Source organism: Branchiostoma floridae, chromosome 5 (genome assembly GCF_000003815.2).
Source record: "Branchiostoma floridae strain S238N-H82 chromosome 5, Bfl_VNyyK, whole genome shotgun sequence".
Lineage (NCBI taxonomy): Eukaryota > Metazoa > Chordata > Leptocardii > Amphioxiformes > Branchiostomatidae > Branchiostoma > Branchiostoma floridae.
The window spans coordinates 19,358,886-19,375,909 of NC_049983.1; the positions used below are offsets into that span (position 1 = coordinate 19,358,886).

Here is a 17,024-nt window from a genome sequence, read left to right on the forward strand (position 1 = left end):
CTGACCCTAAATGAAAGTTTTGTTTACATATCTTGGCAAGAAAATGTTTTTTAAAGCATTTGCAAGTTCTGGACCATGCATGTTACTTCTGATGAAGGAGAACAGAATGGTGCAAATGTTTTGGTTTGGTACTCTGTACAAATGGTACATTCTGTATGTACATTGTATAATGATGAATAAGAAAATATAAAGTTATTGTATGTAACAGGTGTTTAGAATAGCACATATACCTTAACATAGTTGTGTAGTTTATGTGGCTAAAGTTATATCACTTTTGGAAAGTCAAGAAAAAGGGAAGAAAATCTACGATTTGTTTAAATTGTATCAAAAATGTAAAAGTGTCATTCTTCTGAGTCATGGGTTTGTCATGTAATATTTGTCAATACGGTTACTTTTGCTGGTTTACTTTTAATAGCAGATCACTAGGGCAAAAGCCAGCTTTTGAAACTAAAAAAAAAAATAATTCAAAAAAATATGAGGATATTTGCTTTCTTCCTTCTCTGTTTTTTTACATGCTATTCACGGAACTCAACATGCTCTTATCACTCAGCCTGCAAGTTATCTTTTGATATCTGGAGATATTGTCAACTTCTATCAAATCCAAAGGAATGTCACGGATGGTGCAAATATCAACGAATTATTGGTGCACAAACTTTCATAGTCATCTTTTACTTTATATTACTCTGGTTGAGAAGGTGGTATCAAGGCACGACTTCAACACAGCTCTATGCCTGAGCAAACTTTGACAGGGAGAGCCTATAACAAATGACTTTGCATTTCCCTCTCATCTGATAATTTCAGGAATCAAGGAAATTTTGGCAGGCCTGTGAAACGGGCTATAATTGAAGATCTGCATCACAATCCCACAATGCTGTTCTTCCACCTGAAAAGGCCTTCCATAAATTTTGAGATGGGGAAGATAAGGGGGGAGATGTATGCGGCGACAGGTGTGCGATCGTCTGCAGATGTGATGCATCGGTTACCACGGGCACAGCAAGCGCCGTGGACACATGATGAGTTATGGGCGGAACAGGTTCAGACTCCAAAAGTGGCAACTGGCAACCCCAACTAAAAGGTCCGTTGCTGTGCATGCGATGGTTATCGTTTGCGCTGATGAGGGATGAAACCGGGCGGGGACACGGCAGTGATTTAGTGGCCTGAGACCTGACTGTGCACACAGAGCATTTATGATGGAGCCTCCTAAGGTTCCAGTACACACTTACATTGATTCTGCAGGGCAGCGGCCAGCCACGGGAGCCACCAGACACGCACTCCTGTGGCTGGAGATCAAAACTAGTTATCAGATTTACTACAGCTGTGTTTTCTCTGCAGGATAAAACATTTCTGAGTAGCTACCTATAGACTTTGGGGCTGCAGTTTAGTATACTGCTTATTGACTGTAGTTTCTATATTCAAGTAATGTTAGTGAACAAATTAATCAACATAGTTTTTATTTTACATTTTTACTGCATAGTAAAAATGTAAAATAATTTTTATTTTCTACATTTTAGTAATGTTGGTGAACAAATTAGTCATCTTAGTTTGTATACTACATTTTCAGTCACAAAAAGCTTTATCTGCTGTTTCTTTAAAAGGGTATCTTATGTTTTGTGTGTGTTTTATGTTGAGCAATTATGAATGAAAAATTACTGTAATAAACTGGAACATTATTTCATAAGGAATTGCTTCCAGCACATGTAGTTATGGGCCAGTTACACAGTTTATCTCTTCCTTATGCTATCAGATAATGTTTGATACAACCTACTACCTCATTTATATCGTGCAAAATACTAGTTTGGGTGCTTTGTAGTTTTGGAGCAGTAGTGTAATTGGTCAGTTTATGTTTTGTTTGAACATAGTGGGCTGAATGTAAGTCATAAACATTAGACCTGGGAGATAGTTGTTATTTACAGGGGTAAAGGTTGGGTGAGCTTAAAAAAGGCTAATTTTTCCATGTTGTTGCAAATTTTAGAAAAAAAGACATGTATGTGATGAACTTCATGCAAACTTAGAAGAATGCTAAACAAGGGTGTCACTTGAAAAGTCCAGAAGTAGATCACCATTTTTTTATCCAGTAGTAGAGATTGAATTGTATGATAGGTGGAAAAACATTAGCTCTATTGATAGATTAATCCATGCTTGTTGGCCATGGTGCTGAAAAATGAGTTGTTTTGGAAGCTTTGGTCCGAGGTGAAGACTTCCAGGTGAATTGATAGCTTATCGCCAGTGACTGGTGCCTCCCAGAAGCAATTACAATTCTTTTGCTCTGGCACCTTGCACCACCTTGAGTGACTTGGTCCCATGAGCCCTGTGTTGTTTTCCTCTCTTAAGGTCTAGAGCCTAAAGGCTCTGTTTTACCAAGAATCCTTAGTGTTAGTCAATCCACTCTAACATTATGTTTTTTTCATCAATGAAGGTTAGACACTCAGGTCATACGATATGCCAAAAAGTAGCTGGATGTGATCTTTTTCTTTGTTATAGCAGTCTCATTATGTACTTTCGGGGGACATTTTGTGAGATGCTATTTGTGTTATGATCAGGCATTCCACCGTTTTCTGGTAGAGAGCATTTAACATTTGTAAATCGTTGTATTTGCATGTTCTTTCGCATAGACACATGAAGTATGTTGACATCCATTTAGAATAGCTGCATAAACCATTAAGAAAATCACTTATATCCGGACATGAGTTTTTTTGATAGAAAATTGCTAACAAGCAAACACCTTTTTCTGTGCCTTCACCGAGGCTCTTGGGAATAGTTGGAATTCAGGAGGATGAGTTTGCTTTTCGTAACCTGAATCAGGGCATCAGATGAACGAGGTCTCAATTTCAAATAGCTCACTTGGTACCTTTGTGGCTGTGGAATTCAAGCTATGCACACCGTTGCGTTTTGTTGTGTTGTCCACTGGGACAAGCAGACTGGATTTGGAGGTACACAGTAAGGTATTTGTTCAAGATCTGCATACTGAAATCATCAGGAACTAAAGGCTTGTCATTGGTATCTTTCTTAGGTATCTCAAGGTGTTTTGTCATGTTGACATGGCAATGAAAAACTTCTGTTCATCAATGAGATGGCTTGTTATAATCATGAAGAGAAGACTGCAAAACTAGTAATGTTACACGAGTTCAACATAATACTTGATGAAAAAACAGAAACCCTGCTCTCTTTACTTTGCTTGCTCACCCCCATTTCTTTGGAACGGTCCAGGAGAACACCTCTCTCCTGCAGGTTAGCATCTCTGCGCATCAGGGGATGATAAATATTCCTCCTACTCATGGATGGAACATGGATGCAACTATTTATGCGCAATCATAGCATCCATTGTTACCACATCTCCATGATCTGGTCCAGTTTCCAGTGAGTTCTTGATTCCTTGGGTCCTGGCCACGATAATTCCCCTCATAGTTTACCAAGCAGACAATAAAATTTACTGCTCCACCCTTAAGAGGCTGAATCAAGAGCAAGTTTGCCAGTCATTATCCTGGCAGACACCTAATTTGTCTGCTCACAATATTCTCATCACAGAGCCTCTGGTGAAACTAATGGGCAGACAGAAAGTTCTGTCTTCATTATCTTGCACTTAGGTCTCAAAAGGAATGGCCTTTGACCGCTGGGTGTGGGCTGCAGGAATAATCCATCACACCATCAAATAAGCTATCTCTCCTGATGTATAGAGATGGTGGCAGCTTGGCTTGAACCTCAGCTGCAGATATTGGTATGCAAGGAATCCGTCCACTGAGCTACCATCAATGGCTGTCGAAAGATCATCGGTTTTATAAGCTGGTGTATACTATTAGGTTTTATCTGTAGGGTATGTTGTATTGTGTTCACTTTGTCCTTTATTGACCTTCTGGAGATTAGAACATTGTACTTCTATTTATCCATCCATTCATTCATGCATTCATTGATGCATTCTGTCAGTCTTCCTCCCATATAAACAGTTATACATATATGCCCATAAATGCAAAAAAAAAACCATTTTGACAGTTTTGACTTAAAACCTTATAGGATCCAAAATAGTTTTGAAATCACAAGTAAAATCCAATCTCCTTTACCATGATGGACTTAGCTTCAGTTACAGTCTTTGACTACCTTTTAAATCATTTCAAGCTCATAATATGTGAAAAAAATACAAGCCTTTACAACTTCTTCCGTTGATAAAACCTGTATGTCCAGGACAAAAGATACGATGACTGCTGCAGTACCAAGGTCACAAACCAGAGGGCCAAGAATATACCTTGACCTTTGTGTTCCCAACCCGCACCCACATCCTAAATATCAACACAATCCAGCAAATGGTTAGAAAGATATGCTGACCACAAATATCTTGGAACACACAAACACACACAAACAGATACACCAAAAACAGTATATCCATTTTTCATGGAAGTAACGAAAGGAGTATTCTTAGTGTGTTTTCCAAAACCTTTGAAGCCCGATAACTGTAGCTTAACTGGATCGATAAGAGCATCACCATTAGGAAATGCCACCAGTTGATAGGAGGACCCTGTTATTGTGAACCTTTCTCAAGGATCAAACTACAGCGTAGCAGAAGGCTGAGCAGATTTTCAATGGGAGCAAATTATTTTCATTTGACATCCATCTGTGGATGGTCACCAACACAAAAAGATTGGGTCAGTTTTTGTCACCTACATGAATATGTCTTCCATTGTGATTGTGGAATTCTCTACCAAGTTTGGCCCATCCCCCCTATGGCACACATCCCTGGAGGTAACATTGTAATATGAAACCCTGTAAAGACTGTTTCATGGCATCTCAGTAGAATACACCTTCTCGTTTCGTTTTCCTGGGGCCAAAAAAACTCCAGGGAGGACCTCTCTTTTTCTGCATTTTCAATGTATAGTTAGGCTCTTTTGTATAATGTAATGATATATATTTCATGGATGGGAGGATATGGAATTATCTTTTATCTTAAGTAAAGGTTGTCTCTAATGGTTTATCCTTGCATAAAATAATTTTTCATTCTTAGTAAAATTTAGTATATGTTATGAAGAAAGTCATATGCACCTTTTCTGTGGTACCTACATGTATTCTTAAGCATTGCTATTGTTATGGAACATAGTCCATCACTCCTTTAGAAATCCACAATTTTCTGCAAATGTGGGAAGGAAACAATGTTGGGAATAGGTGTTGGAAAGAGCCTCAATAGATCTTCCTAATTGCTGCATTTCATATTCAGCGTACACCTCACACACTTGCCCACATGATCCCAGAGTGGGTGTGTCTGTTGGCTGTGAGGCAATGTCAGTTGTCATATATCTTTCCAAGCTCAGGCCATGGCAACTCAGTTATCTGGGTCTGGTTCTTGAGTTCCCTCTAGATAAAAGAAATGTCTTATGATGCTCCTTATTACTTTCATCACAATGTAAATATCACTTCTGCATAATTGCATCGTCTTGTAATTAATATTAATTGCTATGTAAGTGCACAATGAACAAAGAATTGATTCAAATGACAACACAGATTGAAAATGATATTCTTTTTCTGCATCCTGTGGTTTGGGCAGAATTCTAGAAGAGTCTTTGCAGCATTTCTAGTGAACATTGTTAAGATGGCTGCAGACAAAACAGACATGGAAAATTCCTCTTGGTTCCCTTGGCAAATCATGATATCTTTGGCTGTGCTATAACTGTAAATCTTACATTACAATGTAGTTATTCAGTGTCAGAACAACTTAAGGAATGCGGTATCTTTTGCTTTATAACGTTTAAAAGATTTAAAGCATTCAGTAACACAGTGCTGAGAGCTTACTTGATGTATCATTAAGAAACACACTAGAACATTATTACATTAAGTAGAAGATTTACTACCACAGTTTCTAATAGTTGTTATAAGTCATCCACTTATCTTCTCTGACAATACTTAATGTCCTGAGTTGAAATGAAGATAATAGGGGTAATCGCTTTGCCTGTGCACAACGAACATCATGTATCATGTCTGTCACAGTGGGGAATACAATGATGTAGGATAAGAAAACATTATCATTTTGTATGCTGTTACCCACTGCACACTTTTGAATATTCAGTCAAACCTGTCTAAAGCAGCCACTCAAGGCACTGGATCAACGTGGCCACTATAGACAGGTGGACACATTATAGAGAAAATGTTGATCAACTGACCACGAGTTTACCCATAAGTTACACATGATTTCAGTATCCATCTTTCTGGGAACTCCAAATCCTCGCAAACTACGATTTTAAACCGGGTGCAGGGTGACATATGCATGGCCTCTTCTTCTTGATTCACTGCTAATCAACTCTCATAAGTTCTCAAGCAGGAGTAAAATTCAGCTTGGGTACTTTAATTACCTTTGCCAGAATGGCTAAAGTTATGTTTTAGGCTTGTGAGTCTGTCTGTGTGTCTGTTAACAGCATAACTCGAGAAGCCTTGGATGGATCCAGATGATATTTGGTAGGTGGGTAGGGGTCGGGAAAACGAAGGTCAAGTTCGATAATGGGCCCCCTAGCGGCTTGCTAAGGTACTGCAGCAGAACCTCAATTTTTGATATCTCATTTTCTGGACATGCTGTGGTTATGATGTTTGATTGGTAGATAGCCCTTGGGGCAGAGAGTAAGTGCGGTAAGTTTGGACCCCCTAGCGGCTTGTTTGGAACTGCAGTCGCCGATTTCCTTTCAAACTTTGGACGAGAATAACTCCAGAAAGTGTTGATGGATTGTCATGATTCTTGGTATGTAGATAGCCCAAGTAACAATGTACATAATAAAATACTAATTGTGCAAACCAGCAGCTAATTTGCATAATTAATGACGAAAGTTTATAAATCCACTGCATTTCATGATAGGACTTTCAAACTTGTCACATATATAGATGAGAAAGAGAGAAATATAACTGCATGTTAATTATGCAAATGATGGCCTCATTTGCATAATTAATGAGAAAATATAGACGTGTTGACGGATCGTCATGATTTTTGGTATGTAGATAGCCAAAGGGAAGACTTACATGATGGAATTCTAATCATGCAAATCGACTGCTAATTTGCATAATTAATGAGGAAAGTTTGTAAATCCACTGCATTCCTTTCTAGGACCTTCAAGCTTGTCATATTTGTAGCTGAGAAAGCAAGAAATATCAGTACATATTAATTATGCAGATGATGATCTCATTTGCATAATTAAGAGCCGGTTTAGTTTCCTACTTTGAAAGAGAATAAGTCAAGAAGGGATGAAAGGATCATAATGATTTTTGGTATGCTGATAGCTTAAGTGATGCTTGATACAATTTAATATTATTATGTTAATAGGGATCTAATTTGTATAAGCAATGGCGAAATGTTAAGAACCAACTCCAGGCATATAAAATAAAATGTAATGAGTAACACATTTATGTCTACAGACAACATTCTACATAACAAACCTGGTTTATTTGGCAAAGGTATGTGTTCGTGGAACTCTAGTTGAGGAAGAAAACTTCAATTACCAATATTGATCCTGAAATCTTCATGACCTGACCAACTTGCAGATTCAATAGCAGGTTATGTAAGTCTTATGTAAGTTATCATTAACATCCTTTTAGTTTTGAAAGGTTCCAACTTTCAGCAATGCACATCTCCAGTCTTACTGCCTAAATCCTCCTTTTCTCAGCAGGTTGCCAGTTTCTGCAGCTGTTATACAGGACTGGGCGTGATGCGATTTTCCCTACACATCAACCTTTCAGGTCGCAGGTCGGCAATAAATCCTGCCGCGTGTCCGGGTTTCAGGAGGAAAAGGGAAGCTTATTATGAGATGAATTAAGATAGAAGACCGACTTACTCTAGGGAGGTTCATTTGCACACGGTTGTCAGGAAAGAAGTGTGATAACACTAGCACCTGACAAGTGATAGGACAACTCCAGTACCCAACGGTATTAATCTCAGTTTACGGGTGGAGGGAGAAGTAGGTTAGGGCTGAAGAAAATGAAAGAAGATGGTCAGACAGTGGATAAAAGATGACTGCTATTTTGTGGAGTGTAAATCATGATTAAGAGGTATGATATCAATAGTACAGTCAATATCAATAGTACAGCCAGTCAAGGAAAACATATCTTATGATTTTATTCCAGCCTGACCTACAAAGGCTGGTCAAGAAAAACACTTTTTTTTGTTACTATTTTACAGAAACTTTTAGCAAAGTAAAAGAGTTTATAGATATTTTCTGTATAGATGCTCAACAACTGGTGAAATTGGCATCTTTTCTCTGCATTAATCCTATCTGATTAGGTTCTCTAAACTTCTCAATGAGTTTGATATCAGAATTTTTTAACTATCCTTAAAGTCCTTTACATGTGTACATCTGCCAATTCCAGTGAAATCATAATTGTTGTTGCTTGTGGAGCATATCTATACCCAAGTGTTCCTGCTGAAGTGATTCTGATGACTTAGACATTCACTTATCATAACATGTAATGTCATCTGTTTACTGTGGGATGAGTCAAGGTTCGTTAAAATGAAGTATGACTGCCTGAAATTTGTCTTCAAACACCACTTGGAATTGATCAAGCACCCATTCAAGTATGTTTAAGCTACTTCCACATCCTTTATTGTTACATACAAAGAAGGACAAAGCATGTATAGCAAGTTACTTAAAAAAAACTGCACCTGCCTTTAGGTGTGATATCTACAAAATGATTGGTTTTGATATTTTGCATTTTGGTTTGTTCTAATACCCTCTGATGCTGAATCCTCTGTACATTAACAACAGGCTTATATATAGTTTTAAGCATAAACAGTCTAAGCTGCATCATAAACTGTTCTATAAGCCTTCTTTTCATTCCCTCACCTGCTAGAGAGGTGATTATCTCAGTAAATCTCATGAAGAAGGGTATTAACATATTTTACAACAGGGTTGTAAACTTATGACCCCTTTCCCTTTTTAATATTTCAACGCATGTCTTGAGCTAGACAGCTCAAGTCTGGGGGTGATTTAGATAATTGTAATGTATAATTGAGCATGCAAAATAGATGTGAAAATGTCTTCACAGGAATGATTAGGATAATTCAATTAACAGTGCAATAATTCCCATGACTCTGAAGTTTGCAAGGGCTACACTAACCATATTTGCAAAGAGGGATTTGCAATCATGTTTTGCACTGAACTACTGCATGCTATTTGCAGTAAGGCAGTAACAAGTTAAAGTAAAAGGTCAAGGTCAAAAAGCTGCCTGCATGCAGTAGTGGCCTTTGCAGGAGTTTGATCCTGTGATAGACATAACCAATGACAGATGCAAGAACAGAAGTATGAAGATCACATTCATCAATAGGAAGATGGCGAGAGTCAGGCTCTTCAATGACTGAACCCTTAGTCCAAGCCTTCACAGTGCTGCACCTGTCTTTGAACTCTTGCAAGAAATGGAACACCCAAGGGAAAACTTAGCATTAGCTTGCCAAGTTGAATTCTGTTCAAGCTGATTGTTGACCTTGACTTTACTGAGGTGAGACCACAGGGATGGAAGGTCGCAAAGCATTGTGGGCAATGGATGAAGTCTGCCAATTGTCATTGCCTTCCATGGGAGGGGGGAACTGAAGACCAAAATTTGCAGTCAAAGTTGGCTACTAGACAGATGACTCAGTTCAGTTTTCTCTGTGGAGACTCAGTCTTGCTCTGGGAGTGTTAGCCCAGTTAGACAGACATTAAACAGTACCAATATATCTCATGTAACACTATAGAATACTGCCCCATGGGTCAGGAACATGCAAATAAAGATCATCACAAAAAGAGCAACATTACTCCATATCCCTGTTCTGTGGTCCCTCAGCTCTTCATATATAAATTGCAGCACTGGCATTGTTCAGATTCCTTTCTTTATGAACTAGTTATTGAATGTTTATAAAGATTAAACCAATCAGGAATGGGATAGACAGTGTTTGAACAGGCTAAACATACTGTTTTCATACATAAGCCTCCTCATCCCACTGGAATGGTACAACATGTACTAGATTGTTATAGTCTCAACTTTTCTGTGAGATGGGCTGAACAATTTAAGATCATGGAAAATCGCACAAAGATACGCATGAATGGGCATGTAATTAGAGCTTTTCTTCAACATATTTGATCGCATTTACACAGCTTTTATGTTAACCTTCAACATGTTTCTGGCACATTTTGTTTAGCCTGGTATCCAGCCGTAATATAGCTCCTGAGTCTCTTCTCTCCTCTTTGCAATTGCTACATTTTGTTTGCAATATGCTATTAAAGGTCTGGTCAATAGTCTGCTGTACTTACGGTCTACAGGGAAAAGGTCAGTCATACATAGTTCACTGACTGTGAAGCCTAGGCTTTCCTGCAATATACTTTTTCTTCCACATCATTTTGTCTCAGGATTGAGATGGATTTTATGTAGCGTTGTTGCTGTTAAACAAGAAAGCTGTAAGGAAGACCTGTGGCTGTCTCTGTGGACAATCTTGCGTTGAATATTTGATAACATAAAGAAGCACGATAATCCGCGTACAAAGACCATGCCTCCTCCCCATCTGCTTGTGGTATTCCCACAGCCAGCACCTTTCTTAAAGGATTGTAGCTCTTTGTATCCCGTCACGTTTACAGGGTATTACAAGATCAGAAGTGTCGACGGACATTGCAGCTCCTCTACGTCAAACCAGTCACGCATGCAGTTGCAGCCTGATAGGCTTTTATTTTGCCTGAAGGCCTGAGGGAAGTACACGCTGTAATCAGCTTTTAGACCAGGCTGCAAGAGCAAATTTACTATATGTAGGGTTTGCTTGTTTGATGTGTTTTGTTGATAATGCTGAGGCATGCATGAAAAGAATGCCTGTGCCTTAGGGCAGAAAGTCTACAAGAAGATGTTAGTTTAGGCTAGATTGTTGCATTTCCTAGACAAATCCAACATCTTTCACGGTTTACACTTATTTGCACCTGAAAAAAAAGTTACACGGCTTGCAAGTTTGAAAAAGATTCGTAATCAGTACATAAACAACTTGAGCGCTTGCTTCCTCAGAATTGTGGCTGTTTAGAAAAGTGCACTAATATTGAAGCCTTCTATAAGTTGAATGTGAAAAACAGGTTGAAAGAGAAAGTTTTACAACTGTAATTTTGGTGTTAGATATTCGTGTCCTTACATGACTTGTGAGGGCACACGTATCTAACTCCCTTGGCTCTGAAAGACTTGGCACTACTGAGAGACAGGTACAGATGACTCATCACACGTCCCTAGCTGGGGTTGGCAGGTCTTTTTGGCGACGCCTCAGGGGCGGAGGCATTTTCTACAGTATTACGATCGCTTTGAAAGAATTTAGAAAATTCCACGAATGCATTCCTTTGGGAATTGATTTTTGGCTAAACCGCAGGGGCGTCGTTCATACAGTGGTAATTGAGGACTATTCTAGCTGTTTGAATGTAAGTTCATCTGTGACGGTAGTTAACATAATGATACAATTTTTAAGACTTTATATCCGTACACAAAATAAAGCGCTTACCAACAAGCTTTCGATCAGTCCTCTGATCCTTCTCAAGTTAAAACATCGGAGGTGGCGCAACACATCCATAGAATCTCCGGGACACTCTGTGGATTTTGACAAGGTGAAGATACTTGATTCCGAACAGGATTACTTTCTTAGGGGAGTGAAAGAGGCTATTTACATCAGAGCCCACCAACCTTCCCTCAACCGAGACGGGGGCCGATACCGACTACCAAGCACCTTTGACCCTTTACTGACGTCACACTTCCGTTCCGGAAGTGCGACTTAGGTTTTGGGTCATTACAACTTGAGAAGGATCAGAGGACTGATCGAAAGCTTGTTGGGAAGCGCTTTATTTTGTGTACGGATATAAAGTTACATTACTGTTATTTTTCTTTGTTGAGGCATTTTTTTGTTTTCAGGATTAATGATTTAAGGGAACGGTCTTTTCACATAGCCGGGAATGACAGCGCTCCTTGCATATCATAAGCCGTACACACAGATTATTACTAGTACGATGTTTCGCATGCTTTATGAATTTGCAATGAAGACCAATATGTCCCAGCTTTTTGCCGTTATGTCTTCTATAAGCCTGTACTTTTTACAATATGGAATGAAATGCTGTCAAGTGGTTATCGTTCGAAGTCATAGAGAGCCTGATTAAGAGGTGTAGAAAAATAAAATGTTTTAAAGAAGACAAGACCAATATAGCACAACTTTTGCCAATATCTTTTGAGCTTAGCTTTTTCAAGGTGGGATGATATGCTTTCACGAGGTCAAAAAAAATAATGAAGACCAATGTGCCACAAATTTTTGTCGATATCTTTTTATGAAACATGAAATGATGTGCTTTCAGGTTGTTGTCGTTTGGAATTGAAGCTGGTGTGTTACGCCGAAGGGCGGTTATACCGGCTATATAGATACAGATTACGTAAAGTCTGATTTTGGAAAGTTAAGAAGTCACATGTTTCAAACAAGCCTTGAAACCAATGGGTGTCAAGTTGTTAAGATTCTGCTTTGAAGACTAGCATAGCTAGAATAAAGGAAGGACGCAGAGACAAGGTTTTCCGTACACTGGGCACGGGAGTCTGTTAAGGTGGTTTGACGTTACTATATACTAGTAATGCTGGCCTCGCTAACCTCGTTCTTAGCTGAGGATCTCTCTTTCTCTTCTGAACTGTAATCTCTGACTATCTGTCATACAAATACATTATATCTCGTGGTCACATTTTGGCGTATCAAACATACAGGTCTTGTCACACCACAAAACAACGGTTATTTCATCTACGGTCCATTCATATACATATAAAATCAACTACTATAATGTATACACTAAAATACATATTCGTGATATTAACATTCAATTAATCAGTCAATCTGTGAATTCTATAACTGGTGTCATGTGAGGTTTTCTATACATGTACAAGTATGATCGCAATCTATCGGCTGTACGTCTTGGCTCTGCTACTGGCCTCTACTTCCATCATGTTGCCCTCCTTCTGTCGATGGCGCTGTTCTGGATGTTGTGTGGCTCCCCTCTGTTCAGAATTTTCAAGCCGCACAAACGTATATTCTGGCTCCTCTCAGCGATGACCACTTCTCCTGAAGGGCCTCGACCTACTTCCCTTGTGGCGGTAAGAGTCTCTATGTTGGGTGTGGCGGGAATGCGTCGTCCTGATGGACATGATATACGTCTGTCAGGAACACCTCGCCGTCGTCGCTCTTGTCCGGTAGGTTGACCTGTGCGTTAGATCACGAGAGAACACAGTTTCACCCGTTTTATATACTATAGTAATATAATAGTGATGCTAGCAATAATGGATTATTGTAAAGTCACCCTAATGAATTTGTTACTATTGCTGCACGTCTGTTGGTGTTCTACATGGACTAAGTCACCACATGGATGGCCGTCACAGTTAGCTAATGTTCATCTCAGGAGCTGCTGTACGTAGGGAGAACGCACGCAGAGAACAAAGGTTAAAATTGAAGTACAAAAACAATTCTCTTCTCTTTCTTGTCAATTCGTAGCAACCAGAAAGCACTGTAGAAATTGGAACTTTTCTTCGGCATTCATGAGTGAGGTAAGCTTATCTATGCCTTGTTAGCTGAAATGCAGTGTACAGATTTTGACTTAGTTGCCTAAAGTTGTGCTAAGTTGAACTTTGGTTACTCGACTTATTGGACCATCGTGCTTACTTACCTTGACGATATACCGAAAGACGTTTACCCGCAGCTGCTTCGAAGATTGACCTACTGGAACCGCCATCGTCTGACGTAATCGTCATGTACGTATCCCTGCGGCGTTGTAACTGTGGATAAGGACGAAGAGGGAACAGCTGACCGTTACTGGAATATTCAACTGGAGAGTATATTTGGAAAGGCCGGAAAATCCGCACAGTACAATGTAGACAGCTACAAAAATAGAGATATAGAATAAAATTAAAATCCTTATGAATATGGGCTAGCATATAGCATGGTAGCATGGATGTCAGACTCCCGGCCTCATCTAAAAAAAATCTATCGTGTGGGTCTAACTCGGGGGAGGAGTCTAATGTAGAATTTCCTTCGGGACATTGAGCATTGGAGTTGACCTGTGTAGGCCCTGAAAACAGTCTGATTGTTTTCATTGAATCTGACTGTTTTTTTTCTAACAAAGCAGTATCTTATATACTTACCTACCCTTACATTGTGGGATTTATTACATTACTTTTTGACAATCTTAAGATAATATTATATTCAAATCTTTCTGTAGCATCGAGTCTCTTGATAAATTTGGTATGAAATATCGTCTGGTTTGCAGAAGTGAATAAGTCAGCCCTTCAAACAAGATGTGGATTTTTCAAAATGTTCTTGCGCAACGGCTGTTGGTCGACGTTTTGTGATAAATGTATGCTTCATACAGTACAGAGTGATATGTTTGGACATGTTCAACAATGGTTAATCCCATGGTGGTTTAGCTAATTAACGCTTTAAATACTAGTACAGCTACGATATAGAAAAACACAGAGGCAAGGTTTTCCGTATACTGGGTACGAGAGACTTTGAAGGCGGACCGGTTTGATTATATGTTACTAGCTCCGATAACTCGGGTCCTAAATCCCTTAAGTTACCATAAATATGCCTCGTCTAGGTCTCGACTTTACAAGACTTGACGGTCAAATGTTGAAGGTTTGGACAGACTATGGATGCCGGCATTAATTCCATAAGTGCTTTTAAATGTGACACGGCGTGGTTTAACTACCCAGCGGAATCGCTGATCTATGTTCACGAAAAGTTGTCGTAATTTACACAACTTCAGTCACAAGTAACCATACATTCATCATACACAAAGTTATACACATATACAAAATCACACTGGAAAGGAAGTACTTGAACATAGAGAATTAAAGCGGAACTTATGTAGCTTGAGGTCCTTTTGCAGACGGTTTTCTTCTTGGACTGAAGAGTTGGGTGGTTGTACGGTGCGAGATACTGTTTATGTACACCACCACTTGATTAGGTCAGCTGTATATCAGCCGAATTGCCTGATGAAGTTGTACGAAGTTGAATGGGGTTACTCGACACACGGGATCATGATGTTGACTTACCTCGATGACATACAAAAGGACGTTGACCCAAACTGCTTAGACGATTCATTCATCACTTGGGAGTCACCACCGTCTGAGATGGTCACCACATACGACTGTTCGGACCCCAGTGGCGTTGCGACTGCCGGCGGGAAAGATGGGGAAATAGCTGACCGTTACTGCAATGTACTAGTATAACCAGAGAGAATATTTGGAGAGGCCGGGAACCACGTCGGAACACGAAGACAGGTGGATGAAACGTTAACCAAAATTTCGGCGTCCTCTTGCACATTGGCAAGATAACAGAAATGATAACCGGAACGAGCAACGTAAATTAGAAATTTTTCTTAGTAAGTCATTATCATTTTTATTACTCGAGTATACAATTAACAAACTAGTCGGCACTTGTACTGATCGAACTCATCAATACATCTTGAGGGGTGATCAATAAGTTCGGGACCTCACACAGAAATGTACAGCTCGAATTTCGGGGCATATAAAACCATTTATAAATGTCAGCCAAACTTCGAACCATTCAACGGTGATCATTACTTTCCAGACAACATCAAGTAAGCTTAGGCGTCACCCCAAACGCTTGGTTACGTAGATTTATCAGGTTTTATCAAGATGATTAACATTATTTTAACCTCCTTGCTTTGATTCATTCTTGACACCTATTTCAACATGAAGAACTAGTCTAATTGTTGCATTGTTAGGAAGCATGCGGGCACAAATGTCTGGGAAGGAACGGGTGGATGCAATAGTTGAGATATAGTTATACCAAGGAAGTTTACGATAAGTCTCGCCTCGGACCACGTTGCCAATCAGAATGCATCACGTTTCCTTACGCTGTGCCACATCTGGAATTCATTTTACATATAGACTTCTCGGAAATCCGCTGCGTCGAAAGCTTAATTTTTTCATGCTCGACAAATATAGCTCTACACTATGTGGATTTCTCGCTAACTGCATAGGTCACCAAAACAATCCAAATGAGACATGTGGCAGGAAGAAAACTACACAACCGAACAGATACATAAACATGAACTTCAGCATAAACTATGGTAGTACAAAAATGTTAACGCTAACGTTACGTAACCCAAACTGTTTTCAAAATGGTGGATCGCCTTTCCTTCTGACGAGTAGTCTTGAGTCTGAGATCTCCGGTCCCTCCACCGCCCGTACCCGCCGCATCTTGCCCCACTCTCCGAGTGTCAATACAGCGGTCATAGAAGGTAATACTCTAGGCCGGCGTTCTCTTCAGGGTCAGGGATCGACGGGCATCTTTATGTGTTATTTCTGCCTCCCTGCCCCGCGCGCCACCCATCACAGGCCCAGTACCCTTGCCACGTCCTCAGTTCTCTCGATCTCTCTGTTCCCGTCTCTATCTTGGTTGAACTTGCCGCATCTCCAGCCCAGCAGTACTACCAGAATGTCACGTGCACGTTCAATTACGGGTGACAGCCATAATCAACTTCATTCTGTTTCCCAGCCCTCTGTACTCTACGCTGTATTTTTGCTCCGCAAAAATGTGTCTGTGTGCTTTCACCTCGGGATCTGTTGGTGTAATGACCCTTTGAGGAATTCGGTGACCGCCGCGTCCTGTTAGCGTCCGGACCACATACAGAGTTTGTCGGTATCAAACAAAAGGATGTTTTAGGTATTAATTAGCACGGCGGCATTTCCACCTCAAATCCACCATGCCGCCACGCCTGGCTTTGCTCGTCCAAGCTTATCGCCTAATTACAAAGGGCACCGCAAGGAGCAACACTATAGTCATTTATGTCGGTTCAAATTCATTCCTTTCAAAACATTATTTACTCTATAAACATCCACGTCCTCTCTCGCGTCGTGTCCTGTCTTGACTGTGCCACGTCACACGGCCAGGCCAACCCGACTCCTGTCCATATGGTTATAATTACAGGGGCGACCGTCCTCACTATCACGGTGTTACTGTAAATGCATCTAAGTTCGCGGGGATTTAATTTCGCGGTAGCGGGTAAAAGGACTTTTCACTAGTGGAT

General features: G+C 39.9%; 2 long non-coding RNA genes across 4 annotated transcripts in view; one reads left to right on the plus strand and one right to left on the minus strand.

Annotated features, from left to right (window-relative positions):
* LOC118415331 overlaps window positions 1-17,024 on the plus strand; it is a 128,943-nt gene that overhangs the window by 46,168 nt on the left and 65,751 nt on the right. The gene's annotated exons all lie outside the window — the stretch shown is intronic.
* LOC118415329 lies at window positions 13,046-16,934 on the minus strand. Its single transcript, XR_004831104.1, has 4 exons — window positions 16,100-16,934; window positions 15,022-15,142; window positions 13,635-13,743; window positions 13,046-13,174 (listed from the first exon to the last, which is right to left on the minus strand). It is a non-coding gene; the product is annotated as an uncharacterized LOC118415329 (long non-coding RNA).